This window comes from Notamacropus eugenii, chromosome 3 (assembly GCF_028372415.1).
Source record: "Notamacropus eugenii isolate mMacEug1 chromosome 3, mMacEug1.pri_v2, whole genome shotgun sequence".
NCBI lineage: Eukaryota > Metazoa > Chordata > Mammalia > Diprotodontia > Macropodidae > Notamacropus > Notamacropus eugenii.
This window is the reverse complement of record NC_092874.1, coordinates 150,016,233-150,041,211: the sequence shown is the minus strand read 5'-3', so window position 1 is coordinate 150,041,211 and position 24,979 is coordinate 150,016,233. Positions and strand designations below refer to the sequence as shown.

At 39.8% G+C, this 24,979-nt stretch overlaps 1 protein-coding gene across 5 annotated transcripts in view; it reads right to left on the bottom strand.

The window, feature by feature from the left end:
• Positions 1 to 24,979, bottom strand: part of ATXN7L1 (ataxin 7 like 1) — a 269,784-nt gene that overhangs the window by 228,162 nt on the left and 16,643 nt on the right. The window contains exon 1 of one of the 5 annotated variants that reach the window (XM_072653093.1): positions 14,596 to 18,512. The exons of the other annotated variants lie outside the window; for them this stretch is intronic. The gene's annotated coding sequence lies outside the window, so the exon portion shown is untranslated. Of the gene's footprint in view, positions 1 to 14,595; positions 18,513 to 24,979 lie in introns of those variants that run through there. 5 annotated transcript variants of the gene reach the window in all.

The window sequence follows — 24,979 nt, the reverse complement described above, 5'->3', positions numbered from 1 at the left end:
ATGTCCTACTGCTACATCTCACAATCTTAAAAGCAGGAGCACAGCCAGGAAATGTTTTACAAGAAATGAAACCCATCTTTCTCCCTGAAAATTAGTCTCCATCCACCACACTTCAAGAGAGTTAGAAAGAAATTCTGTACATTTGCAAATTGATAACTCACATTGGCTATAGGAATGATAAAACTCAATATGCTACTCTGGAGACCAATAATGACTTAGTTTTCAAACACAATCCTTTTCTTTGAGAACCAGGCAAGAATATGACACATACCTCCTGTCCAAGGCCTCATTATACCAATGAACTTTTTTTATTTGGTGGAAATATCAATAGACTGGTAGTAAGAATGCTATTAGAAGTTGTGTCATCATACATTTTACCACTTGCTCCTTTTCAAAGAAATTGGCACAAGGGTTATTAATTAGATGTTAGAGAAATCTCTCTACCAGAGAAAAAACAATTTGCAAAAAACTGCATTTTAATCACTCAGCTTAAAAACTCTTTTTGCCAGAATCTCACACACTTTGGGGCACTTCTGATTTCTCTTGCAATTCTTGCTGAGAAGCAGTTATCTGCCTTGCCACACCTCCAATGACTTCACCCATTTTCACAATCACTTACATAGGAGTTACCAGTTGTTTGTTAGAACATGTGAAATTCTTGTCTGGAATGAAGGTTGTTATGCCTAATGATGGAGCTAACCTTAGAACCTGGTTCGGTAATATGCCTAATCCAATGGGGATTAATGATGAGAAAAGGAAAGGCATTTTATCCTGATTCATCCATTCTCCCTTTGTCTTCAGGCATCCATGAACCAAGTAAACGCCCTAAACAATCAGAGAGAGGACCACAATTCCCAATCACCTTAAACTGACCCAGTCAGGTCTCTAGAGTACGCAGTTAGCTTCCCATTTTCAGAAGCATTTGCTACATGGTTCTTGGAAATCTGTTGGATGCTGATTTTTTCCCCCTCATTAGAAAGAGTCTCAGAAACCCTCGCTCTTCACACAAACAGGCAACAGAAGCAACCTTTCAGAAGTACAACCCCTTAAAAAGGACATAATCCTTCACAGATTTAGAGCTAATACAGGGATATCAGAGTCACTTAATCACTTAAAAGATGAGGAAAATGACGCCCAGGTAAGTTATGTGGTTTGCCCAAAGTCACAAAAGAAAAATTAGAGACATGATTTGAACTAGAGTCCTCGAAGTCTAATCCAATTTTCTTTCCACTATCTGTTGAACACCTTTCACATCCACTGACACTTGGAAGGGGGTAACACTGCCTACAACTGATGGTCCTAACCTGAAAACAGTGCAAAGCAGACCAGCACACTAGCAAACCGAATCTGACATTCAATTGTAGGTGTTCTCTAAGTGGTAAACACTGGCATACCATTTTTACAAAGGCCAAATTATGGGCTATGCTAGAGGAGATTTTTTTTAGGTAGCTGTTTCAAAACTGAAAAGGGGCTTGTAGACTCTTTGTACTAAAATAAGACTCAAAACTGGAAGACAAGCTAATGGTTTGGCATCTTTCCCTCGCCCAGGTCCTCCAGACCTAGCACAGGGACTTCCATGCCTCGACCTAGAACACTCTTCAAGAGGCCTGGCTGCCAATTTGTCCAACACATTGGTGTGAATGCTGGCAGCTTCCCTTTTCGGAGCTAGTACAAATAAGAGAAAACAGCACCTGAGTAGCACAGAATAAAGCTATTTTAAGCATTTGGTCTTGATTTTTGCTGGTCCATACAAGGGAGGTTTGAATAGCAGCTGTTATGCAACTGTAGCAGAGAAAGATAATTAAGGCAGATTCTTTTCCCCTTTCCCATCCTCTGCTTCTGCTTTTCCACCAACATTACTTACGCTCACCAACACTACTAACTATGCCGACTGACAGTATCTTAAACAAGAGATTTCATTCCATCCAGTTTAGGTGGAATGTGAGGTGAGCATATCTACTAAGCAAATATAGGAAAAGGGGATTCCAACACTGAACCTATGGCTGAGAATACTGACTATAAAGAAAAATGGATTTTTAGTTAAGAGATAATCTGATGACTACATGCTTATCTATCCACATGAACATATGTAGGATATTTGCAGATATAAGCATTAGGCACAGTTGGGGAACCTGACTATGGCTCTGATATGGATCAGCCCTTATGGATAAATGCCTCTGACTCCACACTGGATACCTCTGACCTGGGTCACTTGGTAATAACAGCTTCAATTTATACAGTTTTTCAAGGTCTACTAACTGCTTTCCACTGGGGATCACTGTTGTTTTCCAAGATTTACCATCTACTCTGAAGCACATGTATCTACTCCTTTGCTGGCTCTCAAATTTCCCCTCATCCCCAAACCCTTTCCTCTCTTTTCTCACCAGATGCTAGAGGAATGGGGTCTTCATGCCTTCTCATTTTCACTATAGGCCCTGTGGGGAGAAACCCCAAAATAAAGTTTGGATATGGATCAAGAAAAGTCTAGCATTGCAGGACCATCCACTTCAAGTGTGTATTTATCAATGAGCTCTCCTACAAATATAAAACAACAAATAACCCACATATGGGTGGTTACTTTCCCAGGTTTTACCTGGAGAATGCCAAGAATTTCAAAATTCTTTTTGGATACCAGATCAACCATTAAGCTATTGGCCCCATGTAGTCATAGAAATCTCTGAGTCCTTCCCTAAGACCTTCTAGGACCTATTTACAATCTCCTCGACTAATTTTTTCAGAGTTCCTGGATAGGATGCAATGACCTTAACGTTCTTTGCTGAGTTCCAGACACTTTACGTATGGTGAAAATGTCTAGAGTAAGAACAATGGGAAGACAGCACCCTCTGATGAAGATATCAGGTGGCCTCAGATACTTTTCTTGGAACCCAACTCCCCAGTCTCTAATTTAAAGTCTCTTACCCTATCTTTGAGAAGGGAGAAATACAAAGGGATCAAAACATAAATTGTCATTGTTGATGAACACTACTAAACTATATTAGAGTTATAAAGACCTCATATAGGCTAAGGGTGATACAAATAAATGAATTCCACATAATTGGAAGAAATGTCTCAGGATCCTTTCTCTTAATGGAAGAGAGGCTGGAATAACTGGATGCAGTTGGGAATCATGCTGATGTGTAGGTAGATGCACTGGCTCTCTCCAGTATACATAAACCTCTTGGGCTGTAAATGCTTGCTGAAGAAGCCCCAATGTACAATATAATTTAAGTAGCAAGGAAAATGGTGATGCCAATGGGCAGAGCTGGGGCTGCATTGGACTCTCAATCATCTTCATGGTAATTCAGTGTCCCTTATCCAATATTCATCTCAGACTATCGCACCACAGCCAATCTTTTTAGTTCTCTTTCTGCTGCTTCTATCTTCTTATTTGTTCCCACCCTTAGCCCACAGGCTTGAAGATATTCAACTGGTGAAATTGAATACAAACTTAGGAGAGAAACATTACTGGAGACACACAGTGGTAAATATCATGCAACACAGTGATATGGAAAACTACAACAGCAGACAAAACATGCTGGCATGCAAAAATCAGAGCTAGGAAATAAGAGAAGAATTAAGAGAAGGTGAATATCTCATGTAGTCTATGAAGGTAGTAATAAGCTCTGCAAATAGCAGCCATGAATCAAAGTTGATGCTATGCATTTAACCAATAAGTGGAAACTTTTGGGTCACTATCTCATATGCATTGGTAAGAATATATATGAGAAAAGAATGGTTGAAATATAGTCCAACTATTGATTAGGGAGGCAATATGGTACATTGGGAAAGGACTGTATCTCACTCTCTCTATCCCTGCAGCTTAGATTTTCCCCAAGTAGTTCTAGAGTCAAAGGCCCTGGGTTCAAATCTTGTCTCTGACCCTAATTACCTGTGTGACCTTAGGCAAGTCACTTAAAACTCCTTCAAGTTTTTCAGCTGTAAAATGAAGGGATCAAACTAAATCTGAGGTATTTTACAGATCTAGGTCTACAATATTTTCTTCCATATTTTAAGTTGTTTACACCAGAGAGGGGCCTAGGAATATAGAAAAAGTAAACTCAATTGAGTATTCAGGCAGTTCTGGTTAAAAAACAAAAATCTGTGGCAAGGGATAAATTGAAACTAACAGCCAAAAAATGGGAAGTTGGTATTATTTGTGGATTTCAACTCTCTCAGCCATTTCTGTGTTGAGTAGGGTGAGATAACTGAGAATTGGCTTTTGGATCAAAGACTGAACTAGGAATTTTCTGTTCTGATTCCCTGTCCTGAAATTCAGGGGGAATATCATAATGTGGTATTTAGTAAGATTTCCTGTCCACATTGGTTCTTCCCAATTCACCTGAGGCTCCTTTCTCTTCTTCATGGGGATCCACCTTCCCCCCTCCACAGATCAGGAGCTATACAAGGTCATGTGCCTGGGGCAGAATTTAATCTGTGAAAAAAAATGTAGTAGTAACAGTGGCAGTTGGACCAGCCAAGCTGGTCTCTTTTCTCCAGAAAATCCACTGGGATGTGATTGGGAAGTAGATAAGGTGTCATAAAGTGTGCTATGCCTGCAGTTACTTGCCCATAGGATAGGTGCAAAGGGCTATATGGACAGTTAGAGTCATATAAGCTCTTGCTCCAGCCACACTGATATGTGGACAGTAACGCCATCAGTAGCTGTACTTTAGAATCTATACAAATTGAAATACAGAACCAGGGGATATAAGGGGAGAATCTGATTCAGTTCCTGGCCTGGCACAAAGTATGGGTGCTAGAGGACTGAGTGGTCATTTTATTGGTATAAGCTGCTTTACACAATCTTCCTGTGGGGATGGTACAGCTGTGACATGCTCATCTCCCAAAAAGGATGGAAGGAATTCATGGGACAATGTTTACAAAGTTGATTCCCTCAGCAGTATGTGATGGTATCCTTAATAGGATCAGCTAGTATTTACCTAACCTACTTCCCAAGGAGCTCATAGTACTCTTCTGTGTCTCTTCTTCCCTCTTTTACAAAAGCAATCCTCAAACATTGTTAAGAATGTAAGGAGTTACTAGGGCTTTTATTTTCAAATGAGGAGAACTAGGTACCTGAAATCCAAATGACTGGAAAGTCTACCTTATAAATTGAGAAGCATCATGCTATACTCTGGATACTATACTGGATGTATGCCTGACCTTTGAAGTTAGGAAGGCGTGGGTTCATGTTCTGACCCTACTAGATATTGACTGGGTGATCTTGGGGAATTCACTTCTCATTATCCTAGATAACTCTCTAAGACCATAAACTGCACAGAAGGTGTCAACCTGTAATGGTAGAGGAAGTTCAACACACTGTACTCCTTATGTTGATAAAAACACAGAACAGATCCAAAACATCTCAAAAAAACCCCAACAACCCGATAACTTATGGATGAGCTTTCAAAATAGCCTGTGTTGAGTAAGAAGCCTTTTCTGGTCCTTTTAAATCTAATGTTAATGCCTTTTCTCAGAAATTAGCTCTTTTTGTCTTGTATGTATCTTTTCTGTACACAGCTGTTTGGTGTAGTCTCCACCATTACATTCTGAGTTCCCTGAGGGCAGACTGTATATTTTTGTCTCTTTGTATCCTTAGCATTTAGCACAGTAGTAGGTGTTTAATAAATACTTGTTGATTTGACTACATTGAAAGACCATGATGAACTCTCCTGGGCCAGCATATACGAGGCTATCTCAGACAGACTTGTTAATGCAGGCTTGGTTATAACTGGCAATGGTGATTTTTCTGTAAGAGAAATTAGAATCTTTCATGAATACAAGCATAACAGGTGGGTTGCTGAAGAGAGATAACAAATGGTACAGTGGAAAGAGCACTGGCTCTAGAGAAAGAGTACCTGGGTTCAAATTCCACCTCTGACCTCTACTACTTGGGTAAGAAACCATTGTACTTGTCTGGGTCTCAACTCCTTCATCTGTAAAATGCAAAGACTGGACCAGATCTTCTCTGAGCTACCTTCAAGCTCCTGATCTATGAGCCTATTTTCAAAGCAAAGGAAGGATTTTGCTCTCATCTTTTCCACACTTGAGCTCACTGCTTTGTGGCTTACAAAAGATGCGCACCCTTGATTTTTAATTTCAAAGGTACAAACTTGCTAAGTCTCACACATGAGCATCGAAGGAACAATGTTTATTTCCTGGAATTAAGGTTTAAATTTTGCCAACCAATTTTTTAGGTACTGTTTTCATAGGTACCCTCAACTATGAACATCTAGCCTGTGAGTCCACAAGTCAATAGTCATTATACTCTGGATGGGCAAGATGGGAAAGAAAGGAGGAGGAACTTAAAGCAATCTGTTTGTGAAGCATTTTGGTCAAGGGGTGGGATAGAGAAGCTGAAATTTCTGAATCAGATGTGGTCTGGGGATTATCTCTGGGTTTCAATTTTCAAAGTTGTTGCTGTTCAGTCATTCAGTCATACCGACTCTTCATGACCCCATGGACCAACTGCTGTGGAATTTTCTTGGCAAAGATACTGTAGTGGTTTGCCATTTCCTTCTCCAGTTTCATGCAGGCAGAATTTAAATGACTTGCCCAGGGTCACACAGTTAGTAAGTGTCTGAAGTAAAATTTGAACTCATATCTTTCTGACTCTAGTGTTCTAGCCACTAAACCACCCAGGTGCCCCTTTAGTAAATACTGTCACCCAATGTCATGGATTAGAAAATCATAGAAATTTCAAGACAGAAGGGACCTCAGAGGTCAGCTTAGTTTGATGATCTCACTGTGTGTAGGGGGATTCAGAAGTGATTTCACTGGGATAGGATTCCCTCTCCCAAAGCAGACTGGGAAATTTGCAGTTTATCAGAGAACTGTGTGAGGGCCTGAAAATTTAAAGTGTCTTGCCTGGGTTGAGTCAGTATGCACTACAGGCAGTCCTGAAACCCAAATCATCCCAACTACGGGGCTATCTCTCTATTCACAACAACATGCTTTATTATTTCCTGAAATTAAGGTTTACTTTCTGCTGAACAACTTTTCATGGATTCTTTTCTTGGAGTAGAAGAAGAAAATTCCACTTGACTTTGATTTTTAGTATGACTGCTTCATTTTACAGGCTCAAGGTCCACAGATATTTATTGAAAGAGCAGGGCTAGAATACAAGGTTTCTGATTCCCAGATCAAACCTCTTTCTTACTTTCAACACAGCCTCTAAGTTGGTGAACCTTATTTCTTACTTCTACTTTTCACTGCAATGGAGTTAGAACTGGCTAATGTTTTGAGCCACTTTTCTCTCAGGCATCTCATTAGATAACTTCTCCCAAGCCATTTTCCTGAGAGTTTAAAATATTAGGTTCTAGTCACATTTCCATCACTAATTGTGACCCTGACCAAATTACCTCTCTGTTTCTCTGTTCTTTCATATATAAAATGTTTACCCAACTCATGGAACAAAACATTTAAGAAAGAAAGAAGGAAGGGAAGGAGAGAGGAAGGAAGAAAGAAAAATGAAAGAAATAAAGAAGGAAGGAAGTCCTGGACTTGAAGCCAACAAGACCTAGATTTGATGCTTGGGTCAAGTATTAAGTACTTGACTGATCTTAGATAAGCCATTTCATATTCTCACATACATATATATATATGTATATGTATATATGTATGTATATATGTGTATATATGTGTGTATACGTACATATATATATGTGTGTATATATATGTGTGTGTGTGTGTATTTATGTATGTACATATCATACTACTATGAGGCTGAGAATGGGAAGGGACTTTGGAGGTATTTTAGAACAACTTTTCATTTTACAGATATAGACACTAAGCCCTAGAGAGGCTTAGTGTTCTTTCAAGAACAAACAAGGAGTGTCAGAACCAGAATTTGAAACCAGGTCCTTTGACTATAAATCTAGTATGTGATACAGTCTCCCTGGGCTTCAGCTTCTTTAGGTGTAAAATGAGTAGGTCAGATTATGTGATCTATAAATTCCTTCCCAGCTCAAAATCCCATGAGTCTATGATATAACACATGTAGAGGGCTTTGGGAAAAAAAAAGTGCCAAGGTATCATTTTAACCTCAGTCAGGCCCCTGATAGTACTCAGTAATACCTCCATTCCACTTTTATTGACTGCATGTCATTCTCCCACAGTGACTGTTCAAATCTTTTCTTCTCTCCTCAGACTCTCAATTCTTCTCCACTCCCATTTAGGGTAAAAGATTTAGCCTTCTATTTTCCTGAGGCTGTCAAGAGATCGCTCAACTTCTCTCAACTATTCAGCCTTATTCTCATTCTCTCCTTCCCCCTACTCCTTGCTAAAGCTAACCCTGTTATAAGTACCTTTGATTTCCTTGCCCTCCTGTCTCTCTAACAGGCCCTCTGTCCAATAATCAGACCTGTTATCTCAGGCAACTTTTTTAAAAAAAATTAAACTAGATTATATTTTCAAACAAAGATTCACCTTCTTTCCAGCCTCACCTTGAGAAAGAAAAACAAAATCTATGTTATTTCATATATCTTTAGTCTCTTACTTTTTACTGAGGTACTTACTGTACCACCCTTCAAGACACAAAAAAGTTCTCAGGTTGCCCTTCCCACTACAGTCTAAAAAGCCTACCTTCATTGCCAAACTCTTGAAAAACTGTCTATATTACCCATTTCTCTTTTACCTCTCGCAATATGTGTCCTATTCCCCCTACTGTCCTGAAACCGCTTTCTCAAGGTTACCAATGACCTCCTAAATCACCAAAGCCAATGGCTCTTTTTTCAGTCCTAAACCCTGTTCTCTCTAAAGTCTGTTAAGCTGTTTATATCTTTGTGGATATATTCTCTCCCTTTGGCTTCTGAGCTACCACATTCTCCTAGTTTTCCACCAACCTAACTGTTGCTCCTTTCTTTTTCACTACATCTTTTTTCCAACTCTTTTAAGCTGAAAGTATTTTGCCAGGTTCTGTTCTCCACCCACTTCATTACACTTTCCCTCTTGGTAATTTCAATCACTCCAATAGCATCAACTATCACTTTGCAAATGACTACCAGATTTCTAGTTGTAGTCCTTACTTCTCTGTGAAGCCCAGCTCCACTTCTCCACTTGCCTTCAGGATGTATCTAGTTGGATGTTCCATAGAGAGGTCCCAAAGTGAGCTTATCTTTCCTGCTTCCTTATCTTTGTTAGTGGAAGCACCATTCAAAGAGCCTTCCGTCTTTGACACTCCTGTATTGTTTACTTTTCCCCTTAGCTCTCATTTCCAGACATTTATCAAATTTGTTACTGCCATCACCCAGCACACTCAGTTCATCTTTAGCACCTGCCTGAACTCTGGCAATCACCTCCTAAGAGGTCTTTCAGTCTCCATTCTCTCTTCCTTCCAATCCACCCTTCATGGTTCTGCTAGACCTATCTTCATCACACCCAGATCTGGTCCTATTTCTCCAGGGCTCAGAACCAGTGGTTTTCTATAACTTAGCCACCCTATTCTATTTACCTAAAATGCCTCCCCTCTCAATATCTTTTCTTTTAGCCTTTGAAGCCTAATCCAAATGCTACTTACTTTAAAAGACCTTCCCTGATATCCCAGTTTGGCAATAACCTTTCTTAGAATGAGTGCTGAACCTAAAATCATCAGAGTTGAGCCTAAATCCCGGTTCCACCATTTACTACCTGCATGATCTTGGGAAAAGTTATGTGACATCGCTAGAGATCAGTTTTCTCATCTGTAAAATGAATAGGTTGTACTGTGGTTGTTCAGTCTTTTCAGTTGTGTCTGACTCTTTCTGACCCCATCTGAAGTTTTCTTGGCAAAGATTTTACTGGAGTGGCTTATCATTTCCTTCTCTAGCTCATTTTACAGATGAGAAAACTGAGGCAAACAGGGATGAGTCACTTGCCCAGTGTCACACAGCTAGTAATTGTCTGAGTCTGGATTTGAACTCAGGTCTTATGAGACAACCTATAACATCCTATTCAGCTCCTAACCTATGATCTTCTGATTTATCTATCTTCCTTCTGTCAAATAGCAACTGAAATTCCTCCAATATACTTAGAATCATAGGCTTAGAAAAAAACTCAGAAATCACCTGGATCACCTAATGCTTGAAGAGGAATACCTTCTAAAACACTGTTCAGTTATCAGGCACTATTTTGTGTTATGTATATCTTAATTAAACTTTGTATCTCCACTAGCACATCATCTTCATCCTCATCCTCATCAGAGCAAAAATAACAACTCACATTTTTATAACCCTTCAAAGTTTACAAAGTGTTTTTCTTACAATAACCCTTTAAGGCAAGCCCTACAAGTTTTATTATACCCATTTTATACCTAAAAAATTGAGGTACAGAGAGGTTAAATGATTTGCCTACAGTCACACTGCTAGTAAATTAAACAGATTTTAATCTGGAGTTCATTAATTCTAGCCCTACCGTTCTTTATCCTATACTACAATTCTCCATACCAAAATGGCACTTAATAAGTGTTTGTTTAATTGAATGGAATTTGTAGTTCTCATTCAAGCAGACAAACTTCAGTCATCCCACCTCTGAAATGAGATGAGCAGTCCAAACTGGGCCCTACAAGGTAACGTTCCATTTCAATGTTGAGCCTTTTGCTGCATGAAAAAGACTGGAAAGGCTGCTTGGGAAGGGGAAAGGAACACAGGATTTATGACACTATCCTCTACTTTTGGTTGTAACTGGCCTCAAGTCTCCCACAGACAGCTAGTTACTAAGCATTTATTAAGGACCTACAAAACAAAAGTGCCAAAAAGAGAGGCAAAAGATGATTCCTCCCCTCACAATCTAATGGGTGAGACAAGCAAACAAATAAGTATAAAAAAGCATTATGTGGCAGAAACTAGGCATAGACCAACACCTAACACTGTACACAAGAATAAAGTCCAAATGGGTACACAATCTAGGTATAAACATTGATACCACGGACAAACTGGAGGAGCAAGGAATAGAGTATTTATCAGATTTATGGAGAAGGGGAGAATTTTTGACTAAAGAAGAGACAGAAAGCATTATGAAGTGCAAGATGGATAATTTTGATTACATTAAACTGAAAAGTTTTTGCACAACGAAAACCAATGCAACCAAAATTCAGAGGGATGTAGTATACTGGGAAAATTTTTTTACAGTTAATCTTGGGGATAAAGGCCTCATTTCTAGAATATATAGAGAACTGAGTCAAATGTACAACAATACAAGTCATTCCCCAATTGATAAATGGTCAAAGGATATGAACAAGCAATTTTCTGAGGAAGAAATTAAAGATATCTATAATCATATGAAAAAATGCTCTAAATCACTTTTGATTAGAGAGATGCAAATTAAAACCACTCTGAAGTACCACATCACACCTATCAGATTGGCAAACATGACAGAACAGGAAAATGATAAATGTTGAAAAGGATGTGGGAGAGCTGGAACACTAATTCATTGTTGGTGGAGCTGTGAGCTCATCCAACCATTCTGAAGAGCAATTTGGAACTGTGCCCAAAGAGCTACAAAAATGTGCATACCCTTTGACCCAGCAATACCATTTCTAGGACTGTATCCCCAAGAAATCATAAAAATGGGAAAGGGTCCCACATGTATAAAAATATTTAAAGCAGCACTCTTTGTGATGGCCCAAAACTGGAAATCAAGGGGATGCCCATTAATTGGGGAATGGATGAACAAATTATGGTATATGAATATAATGGAATACTATTGTGTTATAAGAAATGATGAACAAGAAGACTTCGGAGAGGTGTGGAAAGATTTACGTGATCTGATGCTGAGCGAAAGGAGCAGAATCAGGAGAACTTTGTGCACAGCAACGACCAGAGTGTGTGAGAGTTTTATCTGGTAGAACTGGATCTTCATAGCAATGCAAGGACTTAAAAAAAAAATTCCCCAATGATCTTTTAAGGCAAAATGCCTTCTACATCCAGAGAAAGAACTATGGAATTCAATTGCAGAATGTAGCCGATCATTTTTTTGTGTGTGTATAATTAATGTTTTGGTTTGTTATATGATTTCTCCCATTTATTTTAGTTCTTCTACACAGCATGACTATACTGAAAATGTATTCAATAGGAATGTATGTGTAGCTCCTATATAGAATTGTATGCTATCTCAGGGAGGGAGAGGGGAGGTGTGGGGTAGGTAGGGGGAAAAAAAATCTAAGTTTTATGGTAGTGATTGTAGAACACTAAAAATAAATAAAATTAAAATTAAAAAAAGCATTATGAAGGATAACCAGGAAGTAATTAAATGAGAGAAGACACTTTATAGAATTGAGGGGTTGGAAAAAGTTTCCTGCAGAATATGAGATTTTAGTTGGGGTTTAAATAAAGGAAGCCGGAGAAATCAGGAAGCGGAGATGAGGAGGGAGAGCACTCTAGGCAGCATTGCAGACAGCCAGAGAAAGTGCCCAGAGCTAAGAGGTGGAGTGTCTTGTTCAAGGAACAGCAAGGAACAGCAGGATTGAAAATTATTATGGTGGGGAATAAGGTCTAAGAAGATTGGAAAAATGGGATGGGGCTAGTTAATGAAGGGCTATGAAAGCAAATAGAAGATTTTTAAAAACTGATCCTGGAGGTAACAAGGAGCCACTGGAATTTACTGAGTAGGGAAGTGACATGGTCAGACCTGTGCTTTAGAAAAAATCACTTTGGCAGCTGAATGGAGAATGAATTAGAGTGGGGAGGGAATTAAGGTAGGGATATCCACCAGCAGGCTATTGCAACAATCCAACTGTGAGGTGCTAAGGGGCCTGCATCAGTGGGATAGAAGTGTCAAAAAAAAAAAAAAAAAAAGAGAGAAGGGGGCACATTTATGAGATGCTGCAAAGGTGAAATCGCTGGGCCTTGGTAACATATTGGATATGGGAGGTAAGAAATAGTGAGAAGTCAAGGACAACATCTGGATTGTGAGCCTGAGGGACTAGGAGGATGAAGATGATTTCTATAGTATTAGGAAAGGTAAGAGAGAGAGGGTTTAAAGGAAAGGATGATGAATTTAATATCGGACATGCTGAAATGTCTACTGCACATGCACTGTACGTGAAGCTAGGTGGTAGTATGTGAATAGAGCACTGGGGTAGAAATCAGGAAGACTCAACTTTGTGAGTTCAAATGTGGTCGCAGATATTCACTAGCTGTGTGACCCAGAGCAGGTCACTTCGCCCTGTTTACCTCAGTTTCCTCATCTGTAAAATGAGCTGGAGAAGGAAATGGCAAATCACTCTAGTATCTTTGCCAAGAAAACCCCAAGTGGAGTCATGAAGAGTCAGACACAACTGAACTACAACAGCAACAGCACTAAATTAACTGAGGCAATACAATGGATAAACAAGTCAGCCATGAAGCCCTGGTTCAAATCCTAGGGGCAGCTAGGTAGTGCAGTGGATAGAGTGCCAAGTCTGAAGTCAAAAGACTCATTTTCCTGAGTTCAAATCTGGCTTATTATTAGCTTATTAGCTGTGTGACCCTAGGCAGTCATTTAATCCTGCTTCCCTCAGTTTCCTCATCTGTAAAATGAGCTGGAGGAGGAAACGGCAAACTACTTTAGTGTCTTTACCAAGAAAACCCCAAATAGGATAATGAAGAGTCAGACACAACTGAAAAACGACTGAACACGACTGAACAATAACAACAGACACAACTGTACATCCAGTTCAAGATGTCTGTAAAGTAGTTGGAGATGTGAGACTACAAGACAGCAGAGAGATCAGGGCAGGAAAAGTAAACCTGACATTCATCAACATAGTGTTGATAATTAAATCTATGGGAGCTGATAAGTTCACCAAGTGAAGTAATACAGGGAGATTAGCAAAGAGGACCCAGGAAACAACACTGTGGGACATCTATGGTTAGAGGACATGAGCTGGGTAAGGATCCAACAAAGAAGACTGATAGGAATACCAAGAGAATGTGGTGATTTGAAAACCTAGAAAGAACAGAGAGCATCAAGAAGAAGTGGGTGAATGACAGTGTTACAGGCTGCAGAGAAGTCAAGAAGAATGAAGATTGAGAAAAGTCATTGAATTTGGCAATCAAGAGATCCTTAGTAACCTTGGAGAGAGCCGTTTCCTTGGAATAATGAGGTTGGAAGACTGACTGTAAGGAGTTAAGAAGAGAGGGGAGGAGAGAACTGGAGGTACCAATTATAGACAGCTTTCTCAAGGAGTTTAGTCACAAAGAGCAGAATATAGGACAATAGTTAGCTGGGATGGAAGGATCAAGTGAAGGGTTTTTTTGAGGATGGGGGGGAAGGGGAGAGGACAGGACATGGGCATGTTTGTAGGCAGCAAGGAAGGAGCCAGACAAGGAAGCAATTGAAGAAAAGTGAAAGAGGGGGGATGAGAGGAGATTATCTGTTGGAGAAGACAGGATGGAATGAGATTGCTTGTGCAGGAAGAGAGGTTTACCTTGGAAAAGAGTAAGGTCACCTCATCATGTGAGGTAGGGGTGAAGGAAGAGATTGTGGCAGAAGGCAGAGGAAGCTCACTGTAAAAAACTGAATTTTTTTTTTCCTGTAAAATATAAGGCAAGGTTCTCAGCTGAGAATGGGGGAGAGGGGAAGATGGTGGAGTAGAAAGATGCACATACGCAAGCTGTTACCCCACAGCCCATGAAATACCTGTAAAGAAGAACTCTCAACAAATTCTAGAGCAGCAGAAGCCACAGAACAATGGAGTGGAGGAGATTTCTAGTCCAGAGTTACCTGAAAGACCAAAAGGAAAGATCTGTCCCACTGGAGGCAGAGCAGAGCCCAGCCCAGCCTTGGCCACACAGCACTGAGAAGAGCAGAACCCAGCAGGCTTCAGGGACAGAATCTCCAGCAGTAGTGCAGATCCCTCAACCCAAAGGTGCAAAAGGTCAGTGAGAGGGTCTTTTCGGCTGGCTGAGAAGGGAACAGGGTGTCCCCATAACTCAGGCCTCCTCAGGTGGCAGCAGTGGAGGCAGCAGTGGATGGGGCTCCCAAAGCAGGAAGTAGCCCACATCCATTGTTGAAGGTCTCTTTGTAAACCTCCTGAGGGAACTGAGCCCTGTGTGGCAGCCCTACCCCCACCTGAGCAGCTGATCTTAATCTCACACTGAATAGAGGCCCTGGCCCCACCTAAAGCCCCTGAAGGTTTGGAGCAGCTCATCTGAATCTCAGCCCCTAGTGCTGGCTTGGCTGAACTGGAGGCAAGGTGGTTGTGGAGAGAAAACTCAGAAGTCAAGTAACTGGTTGGGAAAATGCCCAAAAAAGGGGAAAAAAAAATAAGACCACAGAAGGTTACTTTCTTTGGGGACAGGTGTCTCCCCCCATTCTTTCAGATGAGGAAGAACAAGGAATACTGTCAGAGGAAGTCAAGGCCTCTGCCTCCAGGGCCTCCAAAGAGAACTTAAATTGGGCTCAGGCAATAGAAGACCTTAAAAAACAAGTTAGTAGCTTACTAAAGGAGAACCAAAAAAAAAATGCTGAGGAAAATAACAGCTTTAAAAAGAGGCTAACTCAATTGGAAAAAGAGGTCCAAAAAGCCAATGAGGAGAAGGAGGTTTTAAAAAGCAGAATTACCCAAATGGAGGGGAAGGTTCAAAAGCTCACTGAACAAAATAATTCGTTGAAAGAGAGAATTGAGTTCAGGGAAATGAATGACTATGAGATAAACTAAGCAGTTAGTAAACAAAACCAAAAGTTGGAAAAAATAGAAGATAATGTGAAACATCTCATTGGAAAAACAACTGACCTGGAAAACAGATCCAGGAGAAACGACTTAAAAATTAGGGGAATACTTGAAAGTCATGATCAAAAAAAGAGCCTAGACATTATCTTCCATGAAATTATCAAGGAAAACTGCCCTGATATTCTAGAACCAGAGGGCAAAATAAATATTGAAAGAAACCACTGATCACCTCCTGAAAGAGACCTGAACAGAGAAACTCCTAGGAATATTGTGGCCAAATTTCAGAGTTCCCAGATCAAGGAGAAAATACTGCAAGCAGCTAGAAAGAAACAATTTGAGTATTGTGGAAATACAATCAGGATAACATAGGATCTGGCAGCTTCAACATTAAGGAATCAAAGGGCTTGGAATGGGATATTCCAGAGGTCAAAGGAACTGAGATTGAAACCAAGAATCACCTACCCAGCAAATCTGAGTATAATACTTCAAGGGAATAAATGGTCATTCAAGGATATAGAGGACTTTCAATCATTCATATTGAGGAAAAGACCAGATCTGTATAGAAAATTTGACTTTACAATACAAGAATCAAGAGAAGCATGAAAAAGTAAACAGGAAAGAAAAATCATAAAAGACTCTCTAAAGCTGAACTGTTTATATTACTACATGGAAAGAAAATATTTATAACTCTTGAATCTTTTCTCAGTATTTGGGTAGATGGAGAGATTGTACACACACACACACACACACACACACACACACACACACACACATATATAGACAGAGGGTAGAGAGTGTGTTGAATCAAAAGAGATGATATCTACACAAAATAAAAATAAAATAAAATAAAGATTAAGGGGTGAGGGAGGAAAATACCAGGAAGAGAAAGGGAGAAATGAAATGGGGCAGGCTGTAACGCAAAAAAGAGATAAGAAAAATCTTGTTCAGTGGGGGAGAAAAGGGAAAAGGGGAGAGAGGAAAAATGAAGCTACTCTCTCCATATGTGGCTGAAGGAGAGAATAACATGCTCACTAAATTTGACATGAAAATTTATATCACACCACAGGAAAGTAGAGGAGGAGGCGACAAGTGGGGTGAGGGGAATGATAGAAGGGGGGCAAATGGGAGAAGGGAGTTACTAGAAATAAACACTTTCAAGAAGGGACAAGGTCAATTGTGGTGGGGAAAAATAAGGGGGGACAGAGTAGGATAGAGGGCACTATAATTAGTATTACACAACATGATTATTATGGATGACTTTTGCAAAACGACACATATTTAGTCTGCATTGAATTGCTTGCCTTCTCAGTGGGGTTGGGGTGGGGAGAGAGAGAAGTTGGAATTCAAAGTATTAGCAACAAATGTTGATAATTTTTATGACATATAATCGGGAAATAAGAAATACAGGGAATGGGGTATAGAGATTTATCTTGCCCTACAAGAAAAGAAAGAAGATGGAGATAAGGGAAGGGTGGGGTGTGATAGAAAGGAGGGTACATTGAGGGAAGGAGTAATCAGAATGCAAGGTATTAGGAAGTGGGGGGGGGGGTTGATGGGGAAAAAAATTGGACATGTTACAAAGTAAGGTAAAAGCAATTAGTATTAAAACAATTGACTGAATTAATTACTGAGAATAAATCAATGACATCTTTAGTTTGGGGAAAAGAATTTTAGTCTAAATTTCCTAGAGGAAGGTAACCTCAGGTAAAATTTGGCATTGATGGAAAAGTTAAGGTTTTAATGGTAAATTTGATTTTGTGATTGCTATTCAATCAGGAACTAGAACATGTATAGTAAGGCATGTAAGCCACTTAAGACTTACCTCAAAAGATGTTCCTTAGCCAAAGTGAAATTATAATCATATTTGAAACCTCGTTATTGGAACTTGTCATTTTTAGATGCTATGGGACTATTAAGTGATTGTTCTTCTAAGTCTAACTCCAGGTATGGATAGCAAGAAAGTCAGTCTGAGCCTCGAGTCCATGACGCCAGTAAGCCTGTGAGATGCTGGTATGAACTGAAAAAGGTGATCTCATGGGAAGGGTGGGAGAGCTGCTGTTCAGCCTGGCCTGAGGTAGGATTCTCCTGACTCAATTTCCCCACTGACACCTGGCAGACTTTAAGCCTGACTGAATGCAAGTGGACAATCTAATCCTGCCTGGAATTGACATGAAGTTGGGGAGATATTGTATACCTGCAATGTCCCTACTCTTGGTGGCAATTTCCTGTAGTCAAAAGGTTTGTAAGCTTAATACCAGATCTATTCAATTATAGATATGGGTAGGGGAACATCCGAGGTTAAGTCTAAAATTAAGCTATTAGGCATAGGACTTTAGACCAACAACAATAAGTTAGGGTCCTTTAATTCTTAGTAATACTGTGGAGACAATTAGGTCAAGAGCTTGTGAAGTTAGCAACATAAATATTATTTGTGTCTCAGTTGGTTAATGTTTAAAAAAAAAATTCTTTTGTGGTCCATATTGTAAATGCTTTAAAAAGAAGTGTCACCTGACCAAAAGTTTGAATTGTTTTATCTGTTATAAACTGTGTTAGAAATGAAAAAAAAAATTAAAAAAAAGAAGATGCAGATTAAAAAAAAAGAATGGGGGAGAGGGTGCCATGGGAGAATTTTGGAAGGGATTAAAAGGTTTGGTAGAGCCTCTGTGGAGTAGAACAGTGAGTTGATAAGGGATGTATAAAAGGACTGCCTAGTAGCAGCGAGGGCCCAATTACATAAATTTGTAGTGGACCGGTCTGAATCATTGCATGGTTTTCTCCAAGTTCATTCAGCAGCACATACATTAGGAACAAAGAAAGTGAACAGTGGGAGTCATCCAAGGGTGAGCCTTGGCAGAGTGCAATAGGCTATTGCATATATGTGTGTGTATGTATGTATGTATGTATGTAAGTATATATATATATGTATATATATATATACATATATAGTATACATAGTGCATATATATATATATATATATATATATATATATATATATATATATATATATACACACACAATATAAACATATATATGCATATATAGAAACTCAAGAGGAGGAGAAAGGAAAGTTGAACTGATTCACCAAAGAGTCAAAACAGGGAAGAGAAGAGAGAACAACAAGTGCAGGGTAGATGGCTGGGGAGAGATTTGAGAGGTCAATGGATTGGAGGGCATGTGGTGAACACAGTAGGGTTTGGGAAGGGGAAGCAGAGGGAGAGCTTAAAAGTCAAGAGATTATGGTCTGATAAAGGGATTTTGGAATTCTTAAACTTGGAAAGCCTGCATGGTGATGATAATATCAAGGGAATGACCATCTTTGTGTATGGCTGGGGTGGGCTGGAGCAGTAGGTGATGGGAATAAATAGGCTGAGGAACTGAGTGGTTAGGGCAAATCAATATGTATGCTGAGGCCCCCTCTGTAAGGCCAGAAAGAGTGGTGAGGAAAGAAAAACTGAAAGAAGAGAAGTGACCTGGAGGTCTGTAAGAAGCAGCTATTAGGATTCTAATATGGACTGCATGAACCTCAAAGAAGGAGACATTATGGAATGACACACAACCAACACCCTACTCCCGCTGCCTTGACTGCTGAGCTGAGAGGAATAAGTGAAGTGCAGCCAGTAACTACATAAGGTGACTAAGGAAGCTATGTCATCAAGGGGGGAAGGGGAAATAGAGCCAGATCTTTGGGACCTGTGAATCCCTTTCAAGGCAGCATGATATGGTGGATAAAGAAATGGTCTTGGAGTCAGGAATGCCTATGATTAAGCCCATCTCTAACATGTGGTTGTGGTACTTGGGGAAAGTTATCTCACAGTGCTTCAGGGAGGGAGCTTCCTCACTTGGGAATAACAGGATCATAGGTCTGGTTCCCCACCCCACCTCAATCAATCAGTCAGTAAAAGCACTCCATCCATGCACCCTACCCCAGTGGCTTGAGGAACATCTAGGAGCTGTGCTGTGACAGAAATTAAGGCAATTCCACAAGCCAGGGAGACTATGGTTACTGAGTCAGTCAATGTGAGACAACTTTTTAGTAAACCGATGCCAAAGGTCTTTTTTAGGTGCAGAACTTCACTGGGTTATCTCACATGAAGGGAAGGTTGGTGGTTGATATGCCATAACAGGTGTTACATTCTTCTGTGAATCAGGATAGAAATGAGTCTTCCTTTCTCCCCCAGCTTCACCTCTGTTAATCAGAGGCGGGAAACAAATCTGCTCTGGGCATCCCTTCTGAGAGGGGATAAACATACCCCACCCACTGAAGAGAGATCTGTGTGTGTGTCTTGTCTCTCCTCGTCACCCCCACCCCCCTCCTTCCCTCTCTCTGTTTCTCTCTCTGTCTGGGATTTTCAGGTCAGGGATGACAGTGTTTTTGCTTTACTTTTAGGTCTACTGTAATCAACACTATGAAGGAGCCAGGGGAAGCCTCCTCTTCTGCTAGATTTTCTTCCTACATGTCTGTGGTCCTGATTTCTAACTTTTCTGTTGTGATACTCCACCATCATTTCATGGCCCTCTGCTTGATTTCATGGCACCTCCTTGTGCTAAGAAGGCTGTCTTGTCTGCACTGACTTTTTAAAATTGAGTACACTAAAATTAACACCCCTTATGAAAACTGGAAGCATAACAGGGTATCACAAGACTAGGGTTAGAAAAAAATCCCTGTTCTGAGAAATGACACCAGTCATTTTGATACTTCATTTTACTCTTTAAGATCTGGATGCACTGTGAAATTAAGCTTCTCCATTTTCTCGTTCCTAGAACTGTGAACTCCGTAAAACAGACTGGGTTTTTTTCCTTCTAAACTATCAAGTCCCTGTGGTATCCCTTAAATTGCTATTCTAACTTTTGGGCTATAACAGATGATAAAGAAGGACCTAGAGCATATGAGGGTGACAATGATACTAATACTAACAATATCATACTAATATTAGTATAATAATAGTAATAAGTAATAATAATAAACTTTATGGCTTACAAAGTGATTTACAAATATGATCTCATTTTATCCTTTACCCTGGGAAGTAAGAGCTATTATTATCCTCATTTTACAGATGAGGAAACTGAGGAAAACAGAGGTTTAAACGATTTGCCTGGGGTCACATATTTAGTAAGTAAAGCTGAATTTAAAAGCTGGTCTTCTAGATTTAAAGTTCAGCAATCTAGCATATTACTAGAATGCAAATAAAACGTAATACCTTTATGTTTCCTGCCTCACAGCAAAAAAAAAAAAAAAAGGAAAACCAATTCAATGGAAGTAGTTCTAGGGCAAAGATCTGGGGTTTCAAATTCCATTTTAGAGAGCATACGCTCCTGAGGATTTTGTTATCCGGGTTTCACAGATATCTTTCTAAAATTCCATACTCAGGACCAAAGATCTTAATCTCAAAGGGAATTCAGAGATCAACTATATGGTCTACTCCCTTCATTTTACAAATGAGGGAACTGGAGAACAGAAGAGTTAAAGTGACTAGCTCAAAGTCACACAAGTGGTAAACCTAAAAAACAAAATTTGAACTCGGATCTTCCAAGTGCAGAGCTAGTGGCACTTCTCATTCTATTACACTTCATTCTAAATTGAATTCTTTCCTGACTCTGGGCCTTGGTTACCAGGCTCACATCCACCTAACAGAGCCGTTCATGTCTGTAATCAAATGAATCAATTCTTGGTATCCGACCTGGGGCCATAGTGATTTTGGAACAGGGATGAAAAAGAGGAAATCACATAATACCAAAATAAATAGAAGACCTGATCTCTGCCCTCAAGTTTGTAATTCAGAACACTTCCCTTTCTTCTCTATTTATGGTATCTATTTCTTTCTCAGATACTTTACTATCAACCTTTAAATCTCACTTTGGTTTCTGCTGCTCTCAATACCTCATGCTTTCTAAATCCACATTTTCTACTGTTTCAGAAATTTTCTGAGTAGGCCAGTCTTTCTCATATTTCATCTGCTTACCTTGGGAAAGCAGCAAATTATTTACCTCACAGATTCCTTAGAATATAATTCTTTAGTCTATTATGGCTATTTTAGAATATTATAGTCCAGGGTATTTTCTCTAGTTTTTTTCATGTCTCACCCTTTTCTCAATTCATCTTTAAGTTTTTACGTTGGTCCCTCTTCTGTTGGCTGCGTTAAATTCCAACTTCTTTCTTTTCTTAGCCCTTAGCAGCACTGCTCTCCCTTTCTCTGATAATTCTACCTTCTTTCTTGCCTTTACAATTTTCTTCCCTTACCCTCAGCCCTTTTAATTCACTATTAACTCACTCCTAAAAGCCAAATACAATGTATTGCAACTACCTACCTAACACCAATAATGTTCTCTTCTCTCTTCTCTGGGCTGCTACATGCTTCTGATCGCCAGTTTTCATGTAAGTCGCTGACTGTTAGTGACTGGGTGAGATGAGGTTAAGGTAGCTTGCTGGGCTGGGGCATGGAATAAGAATACAGAGACTTGGGTTTTATCTTCAGAAACTGTTTCATTTAGATATAACCTCTGAAAAATGGCTTTCTTCTCCCTGTGTCTCTTGTTAATCAACTTAATAACAGGGAAAACAATACCCTTCCTTTCCGGACCTCAAAAGAGACACGAGGATTAATTGACTTACTATGGGCATCACCTTATCCCATAATTCCACTAGTGTCTGAATCTTCGTGGCTATACCAAGATGACTAACACCACTGTTCAGCAACTAGTATAATGTGAGACATCTCTGGACGAAAGATATGGTAGAAAAATAAAAGTAATATTCTTTTTTCTCTTAGGTTCTTAGCCTCTTAGGCTCCCTACACCTGTTGATTTTGTCCATATGGTTGGTCCATCTATTCCATACACTCCCTCCCCCCAAGCAAAGCTGAGCTGCCTGTGCTCATTCTTGGTAGGTATGAACTGCCAGCCCTGTTATAAATCCTCTCCCACAAAACACTGGAGATGGTTTCTTTCATTGTGCCAAGAAATCTCTTTTGACCATCTGTAATCTATCCAAAGGCAACAGGCAGGAAATGATGTAAAGAGAAAACCCCTGTAAAATGCAACTGGTGGCATTGCCCCCTTCTTTCCATGCTCACTGCCAGGAACAGGAAGTTGCCTTTCGGGGGGACATGGAACATCTGTGAAAGTTCTGAAAGCTGTTGGGCATCTGTCAGAAGCTAAATGTACTCAAGACAGATGCTCACAGAATTCGGTAACAAATGTGTGTGGCATACTGTATTGACTTTTTAAATTAAGACTGAAAAAAAAATCTTATAAAAAACTCCCAGCATTACCCAAATACCATTTTAAAAAAAATCATCCCTAAAAACCTACTATATAACAAACAAAACTCAAAAACATTTCTTTCTGATGGCAAAGACCCAGTAAGTCCACAATTTCAAACAGACCAGATCTTTCTTCTGGTGGTTCCCTCGCCTACCTAGCACTGCTGCTTTGTTCTATTAATGATGACTTGACTATTTTGGCACTCTCAGCCAAGGGTATCAAGGCATCCTAAAATAAATACAAATACAAGTTATAAATGAAGTAGGCAACAGGTTCTAACAAGTGAGAGCAAAGACATGACAAGCCTTCCTCAGCACACAGACAATAACAACTACACTGATACTGCCAGGAAAATTTGCCCAAGCGTTCTCCTGAAGGTCATAATGCACATGAAAGGAAGCAGAAGTCATGGGATCCACTTTAGTAAAGTAGACTCTGTGTTCAGGTTATTATCATCATCTCTCCACTAAGATGAGAGGGAGAATGACTTAAGAGATAGGGAATTGGTCTCCCAGACAGGAAGGCATAGGTTCAAATCATGCCTTTGATACATACTAGCTGTGTGTGTGATTTTGGGCAAGGCATTGACCCTCTAAGTATTTCAGGGAGCTCTCTAAAAGTACAAAATGTAGAGCTGATGACAATTTATGTTGATAAAGTGCATTTCCTCACATGGAATTCCAATAAAAGAACAGGTTCAGTCTGCAGAAAAAAAAGTGCCACTTCAGCACTGTGGTACAGATGTGGCCATAGGTTTCTAAAGGCCAGATATCAAGGACATTCCAGTTGTAGCAGGCCCTACCAAGCTGGAAAAGCTTCAAGCCTGAGGATGGGCTGCAGAGCATCACTCAGAATCATGGAATCATAGAGTTGGAAAGGGCTTCAGAGGCCATCTACATCACACCTCAACAGAAATGCTGTCTACAATGTCTCTGACAATCCACAGCCTCTGCTTCAAGACCTCCTGTGAGGAAAAACCCAACATCCTACTTTGAGACAAATCTCATGGTGAGGAAGTTTTTCTTAGCTCAAGCCTAAATCTTGCCTTTGCAACTGTCAGTCAGTATTCTTGACTCTAACCTCTGGAGACATACAGAACAATGTCATGTCTTGTCCACAAAGCAGCCCTTCAAAGATTTGGAAGATGGCCACTAGTTCCTTCTAAATCTTCTCTAAGCTAAACGTCCTCAGTTCCTTTGGTCAGTTCATGGATGGCATGATCTCCAGACCTCTCACTAACCTGGCTGTCCTCTTTTGGCCAAGTTCCTGACTTTCATTGTCCTTCTTGGAGCGAGAAAGCCAGAACTCAAAGTATTAGTCTATGAATGATCTGGTTAGGTTACAATACACAGTTGAATTCTCACGTTCTTGTTCTGGACACTGTGCTTCTCTTAATATGGGCTAGGAACACTGGCTTTTCTAGCAACTATAACATTTTGGTAGCTCATTCATACTTAACTTGTCCCCCAGACTGTATTCAAATGAACTGCTATCTAGCCATGTCTTCCCCATTTCGTACTAGTGAAGCTGCTTTTTTTGAACCCAAGTAATAAGAATTTTTATTTATCCCTTTATTACATTTCATCTCATTAGATCTGGCCCACTGTTCTAGTCTGCTGAGTTGTGTTCTAGCCTGTAATATCAAGTAGTGAAAAGCTCACTGCCAGGTTAGCTAGAGTAACAAATTTTTCAGCTACAGTAACACTCTTGAACACAGATTTCTCCCTCAGTAGAGGAAATATGCACATTCCTGAAATCACTTTGGGTACTGAAATATCATTATGATTATTGAGATATCTTTGAATAAAATGAGCAGCTCCTCTGATGCTGCAGTTTCAGGACTTGTCGCATTTTGCACTGCCAGCTACAATCGCTGTTTGCTTAAGTGTAATTTTCTGCATCATTTCAAAAGGAAGGTTGGAGACCTCTGGCTGTCACAACAGTCTGTTGATCATTAAAGCCTGTCTTATGTGTAGGACACAAAAGAGGTTATGTGACTTGCTCATGGTCGTTCAGCTAATATGTATTAGAGGTAGAACAAAGTCAAGTCAAGAAGCATTAATTAAGTGTTCCAGGCCTTGCATTGTACA